General features: G+C 37.2%; 1 pseudogene; it reads right to left on the reverse strand.

Moving 5' to 3' along the window:
* Positions 1–3198: 3198 nt before the first annotated feature.
* On the reverse strand, positions 3199–14041 carry LOC140877996 (ABC transporter B family member 9-like; annotated as a pseudogene).
* Positions 14042–16387: the final 2346 nt, after the last annotated feature.

The following is a 16387-nucleotide window of genomic DNA, read 5'->3' on the forward strand; positions in this document are numbered from 1 at the left end:
AGTTCCAAAAGATGATACATTGGAGGTTGCATCACGGTCTTTTGCCGATATTAACATATGTTAGTTGAATGCCGATGACCTAGAGGGTTGTTTCGAAATTTTCAGATTCTTGGTTGGAATAGTAATCAGTTGTTATAGGGCGAGACTCATTTGTCTTGTATCCAAGAATGTTTTAGTGTCATGAGAGTTGCAGTGTGATAAGGTTTCGAGTTTGGTTGAGAGGTTTGTTTGTGTCTTCGAGATTGGATTTAATTGTTTGGAATGTTAGCCAAAACTGCTAGTGGAAGATATTTTCCTTCGCAGGGTTGGAACAGGTTGTCAACATGTGTTGGACTCAGAATGAATAATACTAGTTGTTAGAAGACGATGGGCAGTCGGAAAAGAATATCTAGTACATTGGGAATTTTGTTAAAACTTGATATGGTAGATTTTGACTTAGTATGACAAGATCAACTGTCGTTGATTGTACCAGTGTATAATTTAGATATCGACGTGGTCTCGGGATAAAGTATTTTGAAGCCTTGTACAGGCAGTCGTGCTCAAATTCCGGTATATTGAGATCTGTTGGAGTTTTAGTTTTCCGATTGGTTTGTGCAGCAGAAAATTTCGCGTAACAGTATTGAGATTAAGTGACAGATAAGCTTTATACCTGATTAAAGCCTGATTTGGTACAGATGTTGACTACGTTAAAGGCTTATAAGTAGAAATGAGTCAGACAGTTAAAGTATTATGGGATAAGATTGTCCGTCTGATTTATTCAAGTGACAAGCAAGTTGGTGCATGAGTGTTGATTGTTTGGGCGGTGATGCCTTGTATTGAACTCTGAAGATTGTTAAGAGTTGATAGCCTTTGTATCTGTGATGCAACTAGGAATGGCAACGGGGCAGGTTCGGGGCGGGTTTTGCCAAATCCGAGACCCGTCTCGCCAATAAAAATAGAACCCGGACCCAAACCAGCCCCACCCCGCCTCGCCTCAAAACCTGGTGGGTCCAACTCGGGTTTGGACCTGTGAACCCATTAATATTTAATTTTTAAAAAAAATTAAATAAATTATCATTTGTAATATATATTATTTATTTATTTATTTATATGAAATATATATAGTATATTAATGTGTATATATTTTTTAAATATATATACTATAGATATTGTATATATAATGCTATATTGTATATATAGTATATTATTACTGTGTATATATTATATATATAATATAATATATTTTATATAAATATATGTACTGGGCGGAGTCACCTAAACCCGGGACCCTTCTCCGGACCCGTTGACCTGGACCCACTCTGTCCGGAAACCCGTTTGACCGAGTTCGAAATCGCCCCATCCGGGACGGGTTTAGCACGGGGCCGGTTTTACTAGATGCAACAGTATGTTTTACATAATGTGTCGTGACAATAGGCATGTGACAGATAAAGTCTCATATATCTATTCGAGACATGGGTAATACAGATTCTACCTACGTAGAAAGGTTTGTTGGTATCTTAAATGGAAAGTTCGGGTATTACGAAATAAGATGGTTCACTCGATGTAGTTCCCTGGCGGGCGGAGCGACGCTTAACAACTTAAACATGTTTGCACTTTAGCATGATTTTGTGAAGTGTATAGAATTTAAGTTGTAAGCAATTAGTAATACGTAGTATGATTACATTCTCAGGTATACCTAGACCTGATTTCGAGGGCGAAATCCTTTAAAGTTGGGGAGAATGTAGTAACTGAAATTTCATTTAATGTGATTAAATTAGCTAAACATTTTAGAAGGATAAAACATGATTAAAAGATTTTAATATGATAAAACGAAGTGGAGAAACAACCCCAAGACGTCAGAAAATAGTTTGTAAGACTAAGTGGGCTTGGGTAGTTCGAAACCACCAAACTTGGACCATAAGGAGTTCAAAAGATCCGAACAGTTCGAATTGCAAGTGTGGTGTTCCGATGCAGAGGATGAGTTTGGAACGTCCAAACTCAAGATCAGAACATCCGAACTCAGTTAGTCCATGCATACTAATGACGTGTCAACCGTGTATTGACATGTAAGAGTTCAGAGGATCCAAAGTCCAGTTCGGAAGGTCCAAACTATGGTCGGCAAGGTGTCAAGATGCCATTGACATGGAAACATGTGAGTTCGAAAGGTTTGAACTCAAGATCAGAGCTTCCGATCGTGGTCTATAAATAGAGGCCAAAAACTCACAATTCAGTGTGTGTTTTAGGTGTTTGGTTTTGGTTCAATGTATATTCTCAGGGTTTCAGCCTCATATTTGAGGTTCGGGCGATAGCGAGGTGCTATGGGGCTTCTAGCGGAGCTGTGCTTAGGTTAGGACCTTCGACATCAGTGGGCTGAAGACGGACGTAGGTATAGCCCCAGATCCCTAGTAGTATTGAGGAGTATATATTAGCATAGTTAAGGCTTTTAGATCAGTATAAGTGATATGGTATTGTCTTGGTTTCTAGTGATGAGTTGCAGATGATTGTTCAGCTAGGCTAGTTGTTGAGGTACAAAAGTACTATCCGAGATATTCTGGTTGAGTATGCATATTCTATGTGTTGCATGTTTATCTGACATGTTTATGTGCATATATTATGTCATGATTATTATGTTGCAAGCATTACCTTGTTATAGAGTGTAGTGGGGTCGCTCAACCCCTTATTTCTTAGAGGATGGTTGGACCCACTAGTACGGGATCATGTCACCTACATCCACAAGATTCTGGTATGTGTGTCAACTCCTGATGCGAGGTCCCAGCATGCTATATATAATATATGTCAGTAAAGTTTGACGGTGATAAGTTTTCGGTACCCTGTACATTTGCATTCACGTACTCATAGCATGTGTATACTCGTATTTTCATATAGAGCGTTCTTATCGCTCACGTCCTCGGTTGTTTTGTGGACACCCCATTCGACGGGGCAGTTGCAGGTTTCCCAGAATTTGGATTTGTGCGTTGTAGACTTGTAGGAGACCAAGGTTTGGATGCAGGGGGATTATAGGGGTACTTTATTATTGTATTGTTTTCTTTTGGATTGTATACTTATTGTTTTGGGTTCATATGTTACTGGTTGTATTCTACCGGGTTAGTAATTACTTAAGTATTTGCAGTTATCTCTAATTGTATTTTTGTTTAAGTTTTAATTTTATGCTTAAGTCTCTGCTTAGTAGATGATCTGTAACAGGTCACTACAAGGTCACTACAAGAATACGGAGGCAGCAGAGTCTTTAATTTTGTTAACATCTGGAGCTGTTGCACTTGCTTCAGAATTAAACTGCATGAAATAGCTAAGAATTCGTCCAAGCAAGTAAACCACGAGCAAAAGAGTCTTAAATCACCTTGAATACTTCACCAAATGTTGCTCTATCATGTTTAACAAGAACTGAGCCAATATAGAAACAAAAGGCATTTGCGCAGTATATTGCCAAAGAGCTGACACCAAAACTTGCTCCGCTAACGATACCAAGCCTGACTCCTTGCTTCAAAGGAGCCTCGCATTTTTGCTCATACATTTTCATTACTTTGTCTTCAGCACCAAAAGATGCCACGGTTCGGATGCCACTGACTGCATCATTTGCTACTTGGATAGCTTCTTCATACATCACCTGCATTATACATATATCACATGTTTTCCAGAAAATGGTAATTCTGTTATAATTAGGGGTGCAAACGAACTGAACATGTTCGTTAGCTTTACGAGCTCGCTCGATAAATATTTGATTTGTATTCGAGCTTATCGAACTCGAGCCGAATTCGAACATGTTTGAACTTTTTTTCGAGCCGAGCTCGAGCCGAAATTATACTGTTCGATAGTTCGCGAATAGTTCGCGAACTTTAATATTTAATTAATATAATATAATCATATAATAAATTTATATACATTTCGAACTTTTTTCGAACATTTCGAGCTTTTCGAACCATAATATCCGAATAGTTCACGAATAGGTTCGAATATTTTGAGCCGAACTTGAACTCGAACTTCATTTTGAGCCGAGCTCGAGCCAAAATATTTGAAATTATCGAACTTCGAATCGAGCTCGAACTCGAATATACTCTTATCGAGCCAAATTCGAGCCTTAAAATTTTACCATTATTCAGCTCGATTCGGTTCGTTTGCACCCCTATTTATAATAATAAATAATGGTTTCAAAAGAAACCTTGGCATCAGCACTGAAGCCTTTTTAGAACTTCATCTGAAAGAATCCTTGCAAACCAACAAACGACAACACGAGAAGAATTATGATGGCCAATAGCCAGTTCGCTGTAAAGGCAATAACAAGACCCGCGATCACAGTTGCGATATTTTGGACTATCAGACCTGAAGCATCTCCCACCAGGATTCTTACAGTAGAGGAATCAGTAGATAGCCTTGCCCCAACAGCACCGCTGTATTTCAATAAAATTTAGAACCCGGCGCATCTCGTGCACCAAAATTTATAGCTGATGGTTGCTGTGAACTTAAATATTTAAAAGTTCAGAACAACACAACCAACATGCTTCTAGTCATGCCACAAAAATGTTGGTCTTGCCTTAAAGAACAAAGACGAGGATTGATCTTGAGTTGGCGGGATCATCAAACCAGCTAATTTCTTGGTGCACTATCTTTTTGAACGACAAAGAACGGATTCTTTGAATCAATTTACCACCAGCAATTCCAAAAAAGTAGTTCTGAACAAGTAACGCAACCAGTGTGCACATGCCTAAGACAGCAAACATGAGTCCCCAAAATTTTGAGTCGTTCCTCAGTCTCTGTGGAGGGTCAAAGAAAATTTTAATGGTTGACGAAAGCAGTAGGCCAAAAATTGGGAGAACTACACCATGTGCCCCTGCACCGATGGATCCAAGTAGCAAATACGGCAACTCTGGCTTATTTAGGTAGGGGAGACGTCTAATTGAAACTCTCTTATGTTTCTTCAAATTTTTAACATTATTTTCATCAATGTCATCATTTATTTCAGCTTCTCGGATGTCAGAAAAGTCAGGAACACCATTGCTTGTAGATCTCCTCGTTGAAATTCTCTAACTCGAAGACTTTCTCAAGATTTGATCTATGTCAGCAGCAGCGTCTCCTTTGCCGTATAATATGTTTTTCTTTATAGTCGTAGCAAATAATATAGGCTCTTGACTTACAAGTCCCATTTTTTCTCTTATCCATTGGAGTCTCATGTTCTTCAAATTCACCCCATCAATCAGGATTTCTCCAGCATCCGGATCAAATCTCCCGAGTAAGCTGATCACTGTGGACTTTCCACTCCCACTTTGCCCAACCAGAGCTGCAGTTTTACCACTAAGAACATGAGGTGAAAAACACGCGAAAATTTGGACGTCCGGCCTTGCTGGATATCTAAAGTGCACACATCCTTCAGTTCTATTTCACCTCGTATGTCTTTTAGTACAGTTCCACTGGCATCAGATGCATTGATTTTTGGTGTTCGTTCAATAGTCTCAAACATCTTTTATGCTACAGCTCGACCTGCTGTGAACGCATTTATGCATGGAGAAGTCTGGCCAAGTGACCTGATCAAGACCATTATAATATTTAAGAACACAAAAAAACTTGAAATCATTTCTTTGCATAAAACTACCGAAACACTTACATCCCCCCGATCATTATCGACATAACAACGTTGATGACATTCCCTCCATTATAACCTTTCTCTACCATTAATTTGTCACCATACCATATGGCAAGTCCATAAGTTCCGAAAATAATCAACATCACAATACCAATTCCGAAGCCTGAAGTCATCCCTTGTTTGACAATTGATGCATAAGCAATCAGCAGTTTGCTGTCGTAATTGTCTATCGCCTGTTTCTCTCCCATGTATGGTGCAACCTATGGATAAAGTACAGCAGATTGCTCTTAGATAAAGGCACTGTACTTCAATGAAATATATGGTTTCCTGCAAATTGGTCAGTGAATTCTACCATTCTAATTGATCCGACTGTCTGTTCCACTACATTTCCAGCTTTCGCGTATGCTATTTGCCCACGACTTGATATCTTTGACATGATCATTTCTGTGGTTTCTCCAGCTATGACAAGAGCAGGAATGCAAGAAACTAACACCACGGCTAGGCGCCATCCTTTGCAAAAATAAATTATAAAGCCACCAAATAAAGTCGACATAAATTGGATAAATGAAACGTCCTAAAACTTCTACTGGAATTTTTTTTTTTAATTCTCTAATAATAAAATTATGAATATAAATATATATATGTGCCCATACATATATATATATATATATCATAGTTAAAAAATAACTTTCCTTAAGTTAATATACATAAACACAATAAGTACAATAATAGAACACGCATGCAATTAAATACTTAAAATTAATTAGTAAATAATAATTTATAAGAATGCCATAATAAAATTCCTAAATAATATTTCTTTCACAAAAATTCATGAAAACTTAGAAAATAAATACTCAAATCTAAATTCCATGCATATACTGAAAATCTATAATAATAAAATATATGCGGAAATAAACGTTCTAGTCTCAACATAAAATTCATCTTAGAGCAATGGTCACGGGTTCTAGCTGCCTGGATACTCATACGCCCTCGTCGCCAATCGGGAACACATTATCCTTATTGACATTTTGCTCACCTGCACCATTTAAATCTAGTGAGCCTAGAGGCTCAGCACGTTCTATCCTTACATAACAAAATGAAACCACACACAAGCACACATCATATAAAATACGTGAATATAAATATACGTGCATGATCTTAAAAAAATATGCATATAAACATAAATAAATAATTATACTGATTTATCATCATGCTAAACATATATCATCATACTAATAAATCTCATAAAATAACTTAACAAGATTTCTTAGTTTCTTTAACAGGTCGTATCCATGTCGGTGGCATCATAATAAGTGATTGATCAATCTAAAAACCAACGTACGCGGCGGTGGGGTTTCCACCTCTATGATGCCACTTCACCAGCCCTCTCAGCTGGATCCATAAGCTCATCATACATAAACATTATTAGGAAGGTCACCGGGCCCAGGTATCCCGGCCTCCAACCACATCACTTTCCACCTTCACTTCAACTTCCATGAAAAAATTATTTTTCTTAACATGCATTTAAACTTATCATAAAAATTCTTATATGATGCATGAACTTGAAAATTTTCACTTATTTCTTTATCTCATTAAAATTTGCCCGTAAATATATATTTAATTTATTTTCTTAAAAATCATACTTATATATCTAATAAAAATGCATGCATGAATTAAATATATGACGTTTATTTTTCCAAGGACTTGTTCGAGTTGCTGACCCCTTGACTTAAACCCAAAAATTCCTAAACTGACTCAAAATCCCAAAAGCCCAACCTGACCTGGCCTATTAAGTTTCATGGGCCCCCAGGCCCATGGAAACTAATGGGCTCACTTAAAACATACTTTAAGCCCATTAAATTAATCCGATTAATTAATTTAATCAAGCCCAACCCATAAATTACTAACTTAAACACTTAATTAATTAAAATAAAATATACAAGCCTAATTATTAAAAATCTAGACCCGGACTAAAATTAATTTGACCAATCAAGACGTGACCCGACCCGGACCCGAACCCAAGACCCAAGCTCGGCCCGCCTAAAAACCCATAACCCGAAATAATTAATTAAAAAAAAGAAACCAATTTCCCAACCCATATAACGTACGTAGACTTCCCCCCATGTTCTTTACTCTAAGCCATGTAGCAGAAGGCTTTAGCCGGCCAGCTCCGACCGCCGAATGGCCAGAGCTCCACCGCCCAGATGTAGCCCACGTCTGGGCGGTTCCAACGAACCAAGCTTCACCTTGAACCGATCCCTACACCGCCCTAGCGACACATGATTCGGAAATCCCGAAACTGCCGCGATTTGCTACTATCAACCCTTAACCACCTGCTGCTTGAATCACACCCAACCCCTTCTCCTGCCTTCTCCAAGACCGAGCCACCCTCTAGACCAGCCCCTAAGGACCCTAACTCGAACCCTTAGCCCTCGGTCCATCCCTGGTCCGATCAAGGACCAGCATACAGAACCCGATTCCAAGTTCTCCCAACCTGCTGCTGCGTGGTCTGCACATCCGAGGAGCCACGCCCAGCCATGATTCCAGCCCCCTACAAGGTCGAACCCCCTCATCAAACCGACCCTAAGGACTCTAGTTAGGACCACAAATCATTGGGTAGCATTCTCAAAAAGCCATGCAAGAAAACAAGCCAAAACCGTGCCATCTAGGTTCAAGAAACGTGAATCATGCATGACTATAAAAAAAATTTCATTCACATCTGAATAACACATATATTAACAGATCACACATGCTTAAAAATCGTGTATATGATTTAAACGGTGTTCAAGAATGGATTCGAGACGTGCCTTGTTGAATATTTGGACAAAACAATGAAAACGACGTGTATCGGGCTCGTCGGGACGAACGGATCTCCAAAATAATACAAAAACTTTAGAAAATCATCTATGGAGGCTGTGATTATGCTGTGAACGTTGAAGAGGTGAGGGAGGCACCTAGTGTTGGGTACCAGTAATATATTTGGTAGTATGCAAGGATTTCAATGAAATAATTATGAACTGTTGTTGGAAGCTTTAGATTTTAATATGAACAGAGCAAAAAATAAGCGAAAGAAGGAAACAGAGAAAGAACGGAGGAAATAATTTTTATTCTGCACGATGATTTTTCTTCACACTGATTATTGCCTTTTATAGGCAATTTACAGATTACAATTCAAAGATGATTACTTCAAATTCAACACGCGTGATATTAATTAAATTGGATGCATGCTTCTGGACACCATTCTTGACCATGAATGATTATATCTCTCGGCCATCACTTTTGATTTGTCTTGTGCATTAAATGTATCAAGACAAATTTGAATTCATGCATTACACATGCATTACAAAATAATATTTTACACTCCTCCTTAATTTGTAATGCATATACGATGCTTGAGATGATCCAATTTTTCTGAGGATACTGGCTTTGTGAATGGATCTGCTATTTTCTCTCCAGTACTAACAAAAGACAGCTGAATTTCTCCGTCATTGACGAGATTCCTGATGAAATGATGACGAAGTTCTATATGCTTTGATCTGGCATAAAAAACAGGGTTTTTCGTCATAGCAATAGCAGACATGTTGTCACAGAATATTTTTGTAGGACTTTTTTATTCTTCTTGTAAATTTTTAAGAATCCTTCGTAGCCAGATTGCTTCACAGGCAGCATCAGTAGCAGCAATATATTCTGCTTCGGCAGATGAAAGTGCAACTGTCTTCTGTTTTTTAGAAGACCAAGAAATTGGTTTTGTACCAATACAGAATACATATCCAGATGTGATTTTCCTATCATCAACTGATCCAGCCCAGTCACTGTCAGTGTAGCCAATTAGGCTATTGTCATCTTCTCTAGTATATTTTATACCTTGATTTTTTGTTCCTTGCAAATATCGCAGTATTCTTTTGGTAGCGGAAAAATGAATTTGACTTGGGTCACTCATGAATCTGGATATCATGTTCACAGAATGAACAATATCTGGTCTGGTGTTAGTGAGGTACATTAATGAATCCACTAAACTTCGATAAATTGTTGCGTTGGCCTTTTTTGCTCCATCATTTTGCTGCAATTTTTTATTTAAGGCCATTGGAGTTGTGACAGGATTACACATAGACATATTGAATTTTTTCAGCAAATCTTCTGTGTATTTTTCTTGAGAAATAAATATTTCTCCTTTATTTTGTTCACTTGAATGCCAAAAAAATATTTCATAAGGCCCAGATCTGTCATCTCGTATTCTTTCATCATGGCCTTTTTGAATTCCTCTAGCATCACATGGTTAGTGCCAGTATATATCAAATCATCAACATAAAGGCACACGATCATAAATTCATTTGTACCTCCTTTTTTGACATAAATAGATGGCTCACTTGGGCTTCGATGGAATCCATTGTTGATGAAGTAATTGTCGATTTTACTATTCCATGCCCGAGGTGCTTGTTTCAAGCCATAAAGTGCTTTGTGGAGGCGATAAACCATGTTTTCTTTGCCTTTTACTACGTATCCATCTGGTTGTTCTACGTAGACTTCTTCTTGCAATTCTTCATTTAGAAAAGCTGATTTGACATCAAGTTGATAGACTGGTAGTTCCTTCTGTGCAGCAATAGCAAGTACAATGCGAATAGTTTCCATTCTCACCACAGGTGCAAATGTTTCATTATAGTCAATCCCAGGCTGTTGTGAGTAGCCTTTTGCAACAAGTCGTGTTTTGTGTTTTTGGATTGATCCATCTTCATTGAATTTATTTTTGTAGATCCACTTTAATCCGATCACATCTTTATTTTTTGGGAGATCAACCAAGCTCCAGGTTTGATTTTTCATAATAGTGGTCATTTCATCATCCATGGCTTTTTGCCAGATTTCTTTTTTCACGGCCTCTTCAAAATTATGTGGTTCACAAGAGAAAAATGCAACATTTGATAAATCATAAATTTCTCTTAGTGAACGTACCTTTCTCACAGGGATTCTGAATCAGAATCTGAGTCAAATATATTTTGGCCACGTACTGGATACACTGTAGAACTTGCTCCAGAATCTTCTGTTTGTTTTGATTAAGTGGAATTTTTATTTCCCAGTCCCATGCTTTCATTTCATCAAAGTGTACATCTCTTGAAATTGTCAAATTGTTTGTTTTTGGATTAAACAAACGATAGGCTTTTGATTCATCACTGTAGCCAATAAAAATATACTTTTCACCTTTTTCGTCGAATTTCTCTCGTCGTTTTGAAAGAATGAGAGAATAAGCCAGACATCCAAAAACTCGAAGGTGTTTGATTTCTGGTTTGCGCTTGTGCCAAGCTTCGTAAGGAGTTTTACTTGGATTGGCCTTGGTAGGTGATTTGTTGAGGATGTACACAGCAGTATTGACAGCTTCAGCCCAAAAGGTGTTGGGAAGACCTTTTGCTTTCAACATGCTTCTGGCCATTTCGACAATGGTTCGATTTTTTCTTTTAGCTACACCATTTTGTTGAGGTGTGTAGCGAGCTGTCAACTGCCTCCGGATTCCTTCTTGACTGCAATAATTTGAGAATTCTTTAGACAAGAATTCCCCACCACGATCAGTTCTGAGTGTCTTGAGCTGAAGATTGCTCTCTCTTTCAACCATCTTCTTGAATCGGACAAATACTGCAAAAGATTCTGATTTTTGCTCCAAGAAGCACACCCACATCATCCTGCTAAAATCATCAACAAAAAGAAGAAAATATTTTTTGTTTTGAAATGATGATGTCCTTGTTGGTCCACAAATTTCTGCATGTATCAGTTCAAGTGGTTGTCTTGCTCTCCAAGCAGTCTTAGGAAAAGGTAATCGGTGCATTTTACCATATATACATCCTTCACATGTTTGGTCCAAAAGTTCAATATCAGGGAGTCCAATCACCATGTTTTTCTGTTTCAACAATCTCAGTCCATGGTAGTTCAAATGCCCATATCTCAAATGCCACAAAAGTGATTCTTCAGATTTTTCAACATTTAATGAGATATTATTATCCAGTGGCATTGTCAACGAAAATACTTTGTTCGGATACATTTAATTTCCGCAATCAGTTTCTTATCATTGTCCCTTATTTTGCATTCATTTTTTTCAAAATTAACTGAGTAACCATTTTGAATTAATTGTCCAACACTCAGTAAATTTGAAGTAAGATCAGGGACATATAGGACATTTTCAATAAATTTTGTGTTACCTTCCTTTGTCCTCACGGCTACAGTTCCTTTGCCTTGAACAGGTTGCATTTTTCCGTCTCCCATCTTGACTTCCGATGAGAAATTTTCATCAAATTTGATGAAGTAATCCTTGTGTCCTGTCATGTGATTACTGCAACCACTATCCAAGTACCACATATTCAAGGAATTATTGGTCATGTTCATACATGAATAAAACATGATTTTTTGATCGTTCTCCTCCGTGAAGTTGGCTTCGTTTCCTTTATTTTTTTGTCTGTGCCAACAGTCTTTATAAGAGTGGTTTGGAATTTTACAAGTTTTGCATCTATCCCAACAATTTTTTGATTCATGACCCGGCTCCTTGCAAACAAAACAAGAAGAGTTAGAATTGATATTACCACTGCCTCTTTGATTGTTGTTGAAGCGTGGTTTTCCTCTTCCTCGTCCACGGTATCGATAATTTTTTAATCCTCCTCTTTGTTGAAATTGTTGGGATGTGCTTGATTCTCCACCTTCATATTTTTTCTTCTCCGCAATTTTGAGCTTGGACTCAAAGGCTTGCTCAATGGATGGTCCAACGAATTTACTCATCCTTTTTTCATGGGCTTCTAAAGAACCCATCAACTCCACCATCGTGAATTTTGATAAATCTTTTGATTCTTCAATTGCAGCCACAACATGTTCAAATTTTTGTGGCAAGCTCCGTAGGACTTTTTCAACAATTTTCTTGTCTTCGATGGTATCTCCGTAACTTTTTATTTGATTGATTATTTCAACTACGCGTGAAATAAACGTGCGGATATCTTCATTATCTTTCATGGCTAAATTATCAAAATCTCGCCATAAAGATTGAAGCTTGATGGAGATAAATTTCTCGGACCCTTGAAACTCCATTTTTAAAATATCCCAGGCTTTTTTGCAATTTTCGGCACCCATGATTCTGGAAAAATGGATCGATTTACGGCTTGTTGGATGAACAATAAGGCTTTGGCATCTCTCCTGATATTTTCCCGGTACTCCTTTTGCTTTGCTTGAGTCCACGTGGCCAAGGTTTCGGCATCTGCTGGTTCTGGTATACCATTCTCTACAATCTCCCAAAGATCTTGAGAGATAAATAGAGTTTTCATCTGGACTCTCCAAAATTCATAACTTTCCCCATCAAATACGGGAATGGGTGTAGTTAATGAATCTTTAGACATTTTTTGTCTTTAGAATATTTTTGCAAAGGAGAAATCGGACGTGGCTCTGATACCACAATTTTGTTGGGTACCAGTAATATATATGGTGGTATGTGAGATGTTAACGAGCAATTAATATGATATTGAAAGATTTTGATTTAATATGAACACTGAGCAAAAAATAAGCGAAAGAAGGAAACAGAGAAAGAACGGAGGAAATGATTTTTATTATGCACGATGATTTTTCTTCACACTGATTATTGCCTTTTATAGGCAATTTACAAATTACAATTCAAAGATGATTACTTCAAATTCAACACGCGTGATATTAATTAAATTGGATGCATGCTTCTGGACACCATTCTTGACCATGAATGATTATGTCTCTCGGCCATCACTTTTGATTTGTCTTGTGCATTAAATGTATCAAGACAAATTTGAATTCATGCATTACACATGCATTACAAAATAATATTTTACACCTAGGGGGTTTCACGTGGGATTAGGGATAGTGTTTAGGTTAAATCTTTAATATAACAAGCTTAAGATATTAACTAATTATTTAATAAAATAAAATAAACTTAAAACTCTTAAATACAAAATAATTAAATCTGATATTTAACTTAAATCCTGAAATATAAAAAAGGGGGATTTTTAAAAGTTATTAAAAGTCATTAAAATGACTTATTTTAGGTAAAAACGGACCTATAAATAATAACTCATAAAAACAATTTAACACATTTTCACATTATTTTAAAATTATTAAATCTCCTAGTTATGTATGCGGATTTACGTGACGAATTTTTGAGCGTTACAATAAATTTCCCAACCGGTGAAAATCACTTACTAGTAAAGTTAATGCGGAGAAATCTGGCATACCAAAATTTTTTTTGTTGGAATTACCAAACTTGAAATTGCATTTCATTCACCTAGTGTTGCTTGAGAAACTTACTTTTTCATCCATAGCTTCTTGGATAAGAATAGTGTCCCCAGACATTCTCTCGATGACCTCTTCTGTTGTTGTTTGAGTATAAAAGAACTCAATATCTTGCCTTAGAATGGTTTTCGAGTACAACCCTCGTATTCGAGTAGCTTATCTTTCTTCAGTCACCATCCAACATAACATTTCTGCAAGGAAATCGTGTCATTCTGCCTTTAGCACACCCCGAGATTTCAGAATATAGTCCGTAAGACTAAGTGGGCTTGGGTAGTTCGGAACCACCGAACTTGAACCATAGGGAGTTCGGAAGATCCGAATAGTTCGGATGGAAAGTGTGGTGTTGAGATGCAAAGGATCAGTTCGGTATGTCCGAACTCAAGATCGGAAGATCCGAATTCAGTTAGACCATGCACACTAGTGACGTGTCAATAGTGTACTGACACGAAGGAGTTCGGAGGGTCCGAAGTCAAGTTTGCCAAAATACTACCTAAGTAGAGAATTAAACATGCAATTAAAACATAAACACAAATACAATCAGAGAGACTTGAGCATGCAATTAAAACTTAAACAAAAATACAATCAGAGATAACTGCAAAAACTTAAGTAATTACTAACCCGATAGTGTACAACCGGTAACAACTGAACCCAAAGCAATAGTTATACAATCTAAACGAAAAAGTACAACAAAAAAAACCCACCTATACTACATTGCTGGTAATCCATGCATCCAAGCCTTGGTCATCTAGTACACACATGTCCAACTTCTGGAAAACCTGCAACTGCCCCGTCGAATGGGATGTCCACAAAACAATCGAGGACGTGAGCAATAACAACGCTCGGTACGAAAAGATGAGTATACACATGCTATGAATGAATGCAAATATACAAGGTACCGGAAATCTATCATGGTCAAACTTTGCTCAGTCATGAAGGCGTCGTGATATGTGGCACTCTGGGCCGTCACATCAAGAGGTGGCTCACACACCAAAACTAAGCTGTGGATATAGGTGACCTGATCCCATACTAGTTGGTCCAACCATCCACTAAGGAAATAGAGATTGAGCGATCCCACTACAGGCCATAACAAGATATAGGCTCAACATGATAATGCATTAAACATAACAATCGTGACATAATATATGCATATAAACATGCCAGATAAACATGCAACACATTGAACATGCATATTCAACCAGGATATCTCAGATAATACTTTCGTACCCCAACAACTGGTCTAGCTGAACAAGAATCTACAACCCATCACTACAAACCAAGACAATACCATCTCACTTATACTGATCTAAAAGACTTAACTACGCTAATAGATACTTCTTAATACTACTATGGATCTCGAACTATACCTGCGTTCGTCGTCAATCCGCTGATGTCGAAGGAGCTAACCCAAGCACAGCTCCGCTACAAGCCCATAGCACCTCGCTATCGTCTAACCCTCGAGTATAAGGTGAATCCCCAATGAATATACACTAAAACAAATCCAAACATCTAAAACACACACTGAATTGAGAGTTTCTGGCCTCTATTTATAGACCACAGTTGGAAGCTCCGATCTTGAGTTCGGACCTTTCGAACTCGCATGTTTCCCATGTTTCAATGACATCTTGACACCTTTCTGACCAGAGTTTGGACCTTTGGAAAGCTTCTAGGAAGCACTTTTCAGCTTTTCTTTCACAAAATTTCAAAATTTTGTGAAGGAAAAGTTGAGAAATGTTTCCTGAAAGCTCTCGCAAACACTGCCTTAATATGTGATCCGGAATATGTCACTACAAGAATAGTGTAAAACAGAAATTAGAGGTGTAAATGAATTGAATAGACTTGCAAAATATCTCATTCTTATTTCAAATATCGAGCCCAAATTATTTGGGATCGTTAGATCTTGAGCTTTTATATTTTATTAAAAATATAATACTAGTAGAAGGAGCACGTCTGTTGTGTGTGTGATATTACACGTGGAAAAATATGTCAGTTTTATTTATTTTTAAAAAAATAATAGCTTTTAAAAAAATTTATTTGATTTTTCGTGTGATATTTAACTTTAAAAGATAATAATTTGTAACATCAATTTTTTTTCTGGATTATTTTTTTAATCAAACAACTAAGAGGTGCTCCCTCGTTTTAGGTAGTCATACCAAGGTAGTTACTAAAAAGTGCTCCCTTTATGATATAATATAGTAATAGTATAGATAATTATATTTAAATATTCTGAGATAAGCTCCAAGTTAATCTTGATGCAAACCAAATTTGAGCCAAAATAATTCAATGCTAAATTTTATTTATATTCGATTCGTGATCGACTGACTTGTCATAAACTTGTAGGCCCAAATATATAAGAAAAATGCTATGACTGCGTTTACTTGACTTGGTAAACTTAGGATAAGTTTATTAATCCATCATTATCCCTTGTTTACTTACAAAAATTTAATTCTCCACAAATCTGAAAGTCCGTCATTCAACCCTCATTTCACGTGATATATTATCCTTCATTTCTCAAGGTATAACTCATCCTGATCTATA

Source organism: Henckelia pumila, chromosome 2 (genome assembly GCF_033568475.1).
Source record: "Henckelia pumila isolate YLH828 chromosome 2, ASM3356847v2, whole genome shotgun sequence".
Lineage (NCBI taxonomy): Eukaryota > Viridiplantae > Streptophyta > Magnoliopsida > Lamiales > Gesneriaceae > Henckelia > Henckelia pumila.